Here is a 7,530-nt window from a genome sequence, read left to right on the forward strand (position 1 = left end):
TTGCTTGGTGCTCTCACCTGTCTGCACAGAGCGGCCTATTTCTATTCCTGGGCCCCCAAAACTTAATCATAGCCAAGAAAATCACCTGCTTTGATTCATTAGATGTACTATCATTTAAAGTATTGTAAAATGAAGAAAGCTAAACTCATGTTCTATTGAAATTAAAAGAAAAAATAAAAAGCTAATGGAGGGACTTCCCTAGTGGTCCAGTGGCTAAGACTCTATGATCCCAGTGCATGGGGCCCAGGTTCGATCCCTGGTCATGGAAATAGATCCCATGTGCCACAACTAAATGTTCATATGCCACAGTTCAAGCTCCTGTGTGCCACAGTGATCAGTGATCTTATGGGCTGCAACTAAGACCTGGCACAGACCAATAAATAAATAAAAATAAATATTTAAAAAAGATCTAATGGAAATATTTTGATTTTGAATGTTTTCAGTTACTATACTAATATAGTATCTCTCTAAAGTTGACCATTAATATCCAGGGGAAAAAAGAGGAAATAATTATTGTTATTAGGTAAGAAGCTCAACATAGGATCACAAACATGGTTATAATGTTAGATCATTGTATTCGGATTAATGTATTTTGACAACTAGACTCTAAGTCCCTGTATGGCAGTTCTATCCCAGCATGAACCAACCATAGTTTGAGAAATGATGACATATGAACCATCATAGAAGATTTTGAAAACATAGAAAATCTTCTTTTGTGATTCTAAAGGGCAAGAAGTGACAAACTGTTTGTTTTTTTTTTTAATTACAGTAAATAAACTCAAGTGGCAGGTAGAATAAGACTACATTTTTTAAGTTTAGTTGATATGTATGTAATAGTGGGGTCTCTCTCTCTCTTTTCTTTTTTAATACAGAATGCTTTACAAGTTTGCATACCATACTTGCACAGTGGCCATGCTTGTCTTCTTTGTTTCATTCCAATTTTATTATCTGTGCTGCCAAAGTGAGTAGAGTGGGACCTTCATTTCAACTCAGTGCCGGGCATAGAATAGGCCATCAGTACATGCATTCCGAATGGATGAAGATGGTTGATACACTGATACTTGGCATAAGGTGTTGTATATTCTCATCACCCTATATAATGTAAGTGAACTAGCGCTTCTCTTGATTTTAGTTTTATTTTTGGCCACAATATGTTGTAAGTAAACTGATCCATTTTTCCAAAAAAAAAAAAAAAATGAAGTCTGAATCACAAGATAAATAATGGAATGAAAAGACTTGTACCCATTTCCATCCTTATTGAAGGAGGAGGGTGGAGGCTTCAAATGCAGAACCATTGCAAGCTCACAGCAGACATCCAGGGACCCCTTTATTTTCCCTTCACCACCTCTATTTTCTCCTCCCTCTTGTGTGACAAGCCTAATGATTGAGGACATTTCTACCTATTGAATATAAAAAGAAGCTAATCGTTTTGGGATCAAAATATCTTTAAAATGGCAAGGTGAGCAGATGTGAGCTTTGCTAGGTCAGTCCACAGGTCAGCCAGCAAACAGTGGCCACGGATTGATAGCCAGGTGAGAAATGCAGGTCAGAAGGGACAATTTAGAGAACAAGGGCAGTTAGTTAAGGGCTTTGGCTATAACCAGTAGAAGGATGGGGTGGGTGGTAAACAGATTTGAAGCCAGACTTGTATGGGATTGTGGAAATAGGCAAGACAGTCATGTTTAGGGGAAATTTCATTTGGCATCTGGCCAGGGTTACTTGGGGCTCCATCATGCTAGGCTTTTCAATCAGAGTGGGTAACTTTCCAGCAGCATTTAATATCTGTAAAGCAATCATAACTGCTTGTCAGTGGATTCACACAAGAGGAAGAAGGAGGGCAAGCTACTTAAGGAGCTAACAAAGGCTTCTGTCACTTTTACTTCCCTCAGAGTTTGAGTCTGCAGGTTTCTACCTGTTTACTTTTATGATAACATATTGAAAAATAGCTCAAGTTCTTTATAAAATGAATGGTTTGAATGTAATACTGACTTTATTTGAATACTTATCTTCAACCAGATAGCTCCCTTCGGTGATCTTTCCTCTGAGTGAAGCAGTTGACAGCTAAGGAGAGCTGCTAGTTTCAACGTGTTTACCTGTTCACTTCTGTCTGAGACTGCGGTTTGCCCTGACACAATGAACAAATATACAGAGGTTCAGAGACTAAGAGATTTTCTTGGGAAGAGACATGTATTGTTATTGTTCAGTCTCTTAGGTCATGTCCGACTTTTGCGACCCCATGGACTGCAGGATGACAGGCTTCCCTGTCCTTCACTATCTCCTGGAGTTTGCTCAAACTCACATCCATTGAGTCAGTGATACCATCCAAACATCTCATCCTCTGTTGCCTCCTTCTCCTCCTACCCTTGGACTGCAAGGAGATAGAACCAGTCAATTCTAAAGGGAATCAACCCTGAATATTTGTTGGAAGGAAGGACTGATGCTAAAACTGAAGCTGCAATACTTTGCCCACCTGATATGAAGAGCTGACTCATTGGAAAAGACCCTGATGCTGGGCAAGACTGAGGGCAAGAGACAGGTGTGAAAACTACTATTTATTTTTAAAGGGCAGGTTGAGGTTGTGTGTCTTTTGTGTTTGGTGAGACATGTCAATCCAGTATGCAGAAGAAACATGATTCTGTAGAATTAGTATTTCACAAAGAGAATGAAAACACTGTCATTTCACAGTTTGGCACTGTGATAACTAAAAGTTCTTTATTATAAGTAAATGAGTTTTTCTTTAAAAACTGAAATTATCCTGAGAATGACCTTTATATCTTTTTGGTTATACATTTACAAGTATAATGTGTAGAATTACCATCTATTTAGCTCTAGTGGGACTCAAGTCCTTTAGAGACCTCTGCATACTGATTTTCTCTGCCCTGTTTTCTCTTATTTATTAAGACACTGGCTTCTTAATTAATCTGCCTCTTTCTCCTGTACATCTTAGAGTGAGATTCTTAAAGGAAGATCCAAGCACGTCCTGCATTTGAATAATCTGCACAATTTTTTCAATGCAGATTCCTGGGCCATAGTCCACCTTTACCAAATCATTTTTTTCTGAGCTTGAGGCCCATGATTTTGCATTTTTAATAAAGTCATCAAGTGATACACACAAGAATTTCAAAATTCTTTCAAAATGGGAAAACGTATCTTCCAGGGAGTGGAAGCTTTAATGTAAAAGTGGGGCATGGGCAGGGAACTTAAAGATTTTATGCCAAGGGAACACAATCACACTTCAAGAAGAAGTTTTATAAACTTACACATTAAAAATGCACATTTCCAATAGTATTTTGCAAATACTTATCATACTGGAAATTTACTGGCAGGCTTCCCAGGTGGCTCAGTGAGTACAGAATCTGCCTGCAATGCAAGAGACTCGAGTTCGATCACTGGGTCTGGAAAATCCCCTGGAGAAGAGCATGGCAGCCCACTCCAGTATTTTTGGCTGGAGAATCCCATGGACAGAGGAGCCTGGTGGGCTACAGTCCATGGGGTCACAAAGAGTTGGGCAAGACTGAAACGACTGAGCACACGCACAATTTACTGGCCGGATTAATTGAACTGGAATAGATGCTTAATGTAGGAATACATACTTCTCCTTACGGGAAGTTTAAAAGTGACATCCAGTTCCTGTTCAGTCACTCAGTCGTGTCCAGCTCTTTGCGACCCCATGAATCGCAGCATGCCAGGCCTCCCTGTCCATCACCAACTCCTGGAGTTCACTCAGAGATGCCATCCAGCCATCTCATCCTCTGTCGTCCCCTTCTCCTACTACCCCCAATCCCTCCCAGCATCAGAGTCTTTTCCAATGAGTCAACTCTTTGCATGAGGTGGCTAAAGTACTGGAGTTTCAGCTTTAGCATCATTCTTTCCAAAGAAATCCCAGGGCTGATCTCCTTCAGAATGGACTGGTTGGATCTCCTTGCAGTCCAAGGGACTCTCAAGAGTCTTCTCCAACACCACAGTTCAAAAGCATCAATTCTTCAGCGCTCAGTCTTCTTCACAGTCCAACTCTCACATCCATACATGACCACAGGAAAAACCATAGCCTTGACTAGACGGACCTTTGTTGGCAAAGTAATGTCTCTGCTGTTGAATATGCTATCTAGGTTGGTCATGACTTTATTGCTTTAGTGGCCACAGAGACCCGCATTCCTGTGGCTGAGCATCACAGGAGGATTTTCTGTCCCATTGCACCATGGAAAAGCAGGAGTTGGCAACATCCTGACCCTATAACTATTACACACACAGTTACTTATATGTGACAAGTAGCAGAACTTGATGATAACACTTCAGTTGCTTGATATGTCAGTTTCTTAACTTTAGCTAGTGACCTAATATATTGCCAAGTAAGTCTTTCAAAAATGTTTACCAAAGCAGTAAATTTTGAACTAGGTCATGCAGAGACACCTATCAACACTGAGATGGACTACAGCTTGCCTCCCCAGTGCTTATGACAAGAGCAGTCCTTCCAGCCCTGGCTTCATATTCTAATCACTCAGAGCTTCCTAAAAAAACCCATAACTGAGCCTCATTATATAGTGGGGGATGAAATCAGAAGACCTGGAAAGGGATATCTTCAGTACTGAAAGGCTGAAGAGAGGTATATTTTGGAGAAAAATGGGCCCACATAAAATGTCCAATAGCCAAACCACAACATTTAGCACATTCTGTTAGTGAAGACTGTAGAATTGGAACACTGATAGTGAAAGTATAAACTCTCAACATTGGAGGGAATGAGAAGGGGACCATCATCAGACTAGACATTTCAATACTTTCCTAGAAGTACAAGGATGATTGGGATTGGTTGATTTGGAGGAGAGGATGCTGAAGCCTGAAAGGGGAGGGGAGAGCTACAGGACAGATGGAAAACCGTTAGTTCTGCACAGCACTGGAGAATGTGGTTCATAGGATCACAGGGACAGGGGAGAGTAGGGGTGAAGCAGGGACACAGAATGGGGGGTTAACTGAAGAACAGAATATTGACCACCCTGCCATAGCCTTTGCTTCCCCTGCACACAGAGGTCCTAGAAGCCAGGCAGCACTCCTTAAACAAACAAACCAAGGAAAAATGGGGAATATATTTTCTCATTGTACTGAATGAACAATCTAAGGAGAACCAAGACAGTCAGGATAAGCCCTGGGGCAAATGCCCCTGTTCTGTAATTTTAAAGTCCCTGGTGTGAGAGCTGGCCAGTTGACAAGCCCCACTACCACCAGAGAGCTCACAGACTGATTTCTGTGGCCTCATGCTTAACTCTAATTGAAAAACAAGGGACACTGAATATGAGAAAAGCTTGCAACAACAAAAAAAGAGAAAGATCAAAATTAACAAACAGGAAAAAATAAATGATCCTAGAGGAGATAGTTCGGAGAAGGCGATGGCACCCCACTCCAGTACTCTTGCCTGGAAAATCCCGGGGGCGGAGGAGCCTGGTAGGCTGCAGTCCATGGGGTTGCTAAGAGTCGGACACGACTGAGTGACTTCTCTTTCACTTTTCACTTTCATGCATTGGAGAAGGAAATGGCAACCCACTCCAGTGTTCTTGCCTGGAGAATCCCAGGGACGGGGAGCCTGGTGGGCTGCCGTCTATGGGGTTGCACAGAGTTGAACACGACTGAAGCAACTTAGCAGCAGCAGAGGAGATAGTTAATTCAGAATTCAGGAAAAAAACTCTTCTAATCTGTATTAGAGAAATGAGAGAAGACTCTGCACCCATAAACAAAACAGGATGCAATGAAAAAGGAAAATGAGAGAACAAAAAAGAGCTCTAGGTAGTTTAAAATATGTTGTCTGAACCTAAAACATAGAAAGTAAAAAATGAGTGGTTAGAAGATTGTTGAGTGAACTTTCTAGAATAAAAACCCAAATGTTAAAAAGACAGAAAATATGAGAGAAATGTTGTAAGACATATATTCACATATGCACTTATTCAAAAGCTCACATCCTGTTCATAGGCATTTTAGAAACAGAACAGGGAAGACAGGGAGGAAACAAGAAAGGAGATTTCCTAGAGTAGAAGACAAAAGTCTTCAGACTAAATAAGGCCAGGGAGTCCCCAGTACATCAAATATTAAAGCCCACACTGTTATATTGTCATAGATTTTCAGAATATCATGGGGAAAAATTATCCTAGTAATTTCCAAGGAGAAGAAACAGCACATCAATAAAATAACAAGTGTGAGTTTGGCACTGGTTATCCAGTCAACCATTTTGAACGCTAGAAGATAATGGAGGAATGCCTTCAAAGCTTTAAGTGGAAATTATGTTCAACTTAAAATGCTAAAAACAGTCAAGCCAACTGTCCAAAGAAGGACACATTTTTTAAAAACCTTAAAAAATGTAGCTCCCCTGAAACGTACTATCCTATGTCTCAGGATATTGCTTGAGGATATACTATAGCACAATGAGACAGAAAACCAGGAAAAGAACAACAGGTAAGGTCTAACAAACAGATGACCCGGTCTAGGAGAGGACTATGATGTCCATCCTAGAGAGATATCAGAAAAACCTGGAGCAGGATAATGGAAGGCTTGGGAAAAGGTATTAAAGGAAAAAAATCTTTAATACTATTCTTGACATCCTAAAATAATCTAGGAGACAGAAAGGGCAAAGTAAGAAACAAAACAAACCAAAACAAGTTTGGCAAAACTAATACAGTGTTTCAGGTTTAAAAATAAAATAAAATTAAAAAAAAAAACAAACAAAAAAACCCACATAGGAACTCTAAGAAAACAAACCAGATAAGAAACTAAGTATAGGACTTCCCCAGTGGTCCAGTGGTTAAGACTCCACGTTACCAATGCAAGGGGTGAGAGTTCGATCCCTGGTCAGGGAACTAAGATTCCACATGTTGCAAGGTGCAGCCAAAAAAAAGAAGCTAAGTATAACCATAGCACACTACTTAGTATTGTATGGATTTTATTTGTATTCTTATTAGAATGTGAAAAGTGGTTAATGACTGAATAGACTACCTAAAAAGATAGTATTACATACTTGTTAGGAGCAGTATCTCTAAAATTCTTACCGGTTGTATGAATCTAGAAATTTTCTTGATTTCTATTTTATTCAATTACCTTTCTATAAGATAGAAATAATAATAATTACGTATTTTATAGTTTTGTGAGGCTTAAATGAGTTATTTTACACAAAGTACTTGTAACAGTGCTTAACTCACAGAAAGTCCTCAATAGGTATTAGCTAAACAATAACAAACTACATAAAAAATAGAAGTATTTCTTGACACAGAACAAAATAAGCTAATAGTAGATTATGACTATAATGAATAAAACAAAAGCTGATAGATAAATTCATAATATAGAGATATAGAAAGAAACAACAGAAGAACCAAAAAATAAATAAAAGTATTGCTACTGAGGAATCAAGAAAGGTAAATATTTTTATCTTTAAATATCCTAAAATTTTATTCATCCATTAAAATGGAAAACAATAAAACAAATGAGAAAAAAAAAAGGAATGTAAGGTATCTGGAATCTATAGAGGAAGCAAAAATTTTTTACCAAGAAGTA

The 7,530-nt window shown here is 39.1% G+C and overlaps 1 non-coding gene across 1 annotated transcript; it reads right to left on the reverse strand.

Annotated features, from left to right (window-relative positions):
* Window positions 1-862: 862 nt before the first annotated feature.
* On the reverse strand, window positions 863-969 carry LOC112587151. Its single transcript, XR_003111681.1, has one exon. It is a non-coding gene; the product is annotated as a U6 spliceosomal RNA (small nuclear RNA).
* Window positions 970-7,530: the final 6,561 nt, after the last annotated feature.

Source organism: Bubalus bubalis, chromosome 9 (assembly GCF_019923935.1).
Source record: "Bubalus bubalis isolate 160015118507 breed Murrah chromosome 9, NDDB_SH_1, whole genome shotgun sequence".
NCBI classification, from domain to species: domain Eukaryota; kingdom Metazoa; phylum Chordata; class Mammalia; order Artiodactyla; family Bovidae; genus Bubalus; species Bubalus bubalis.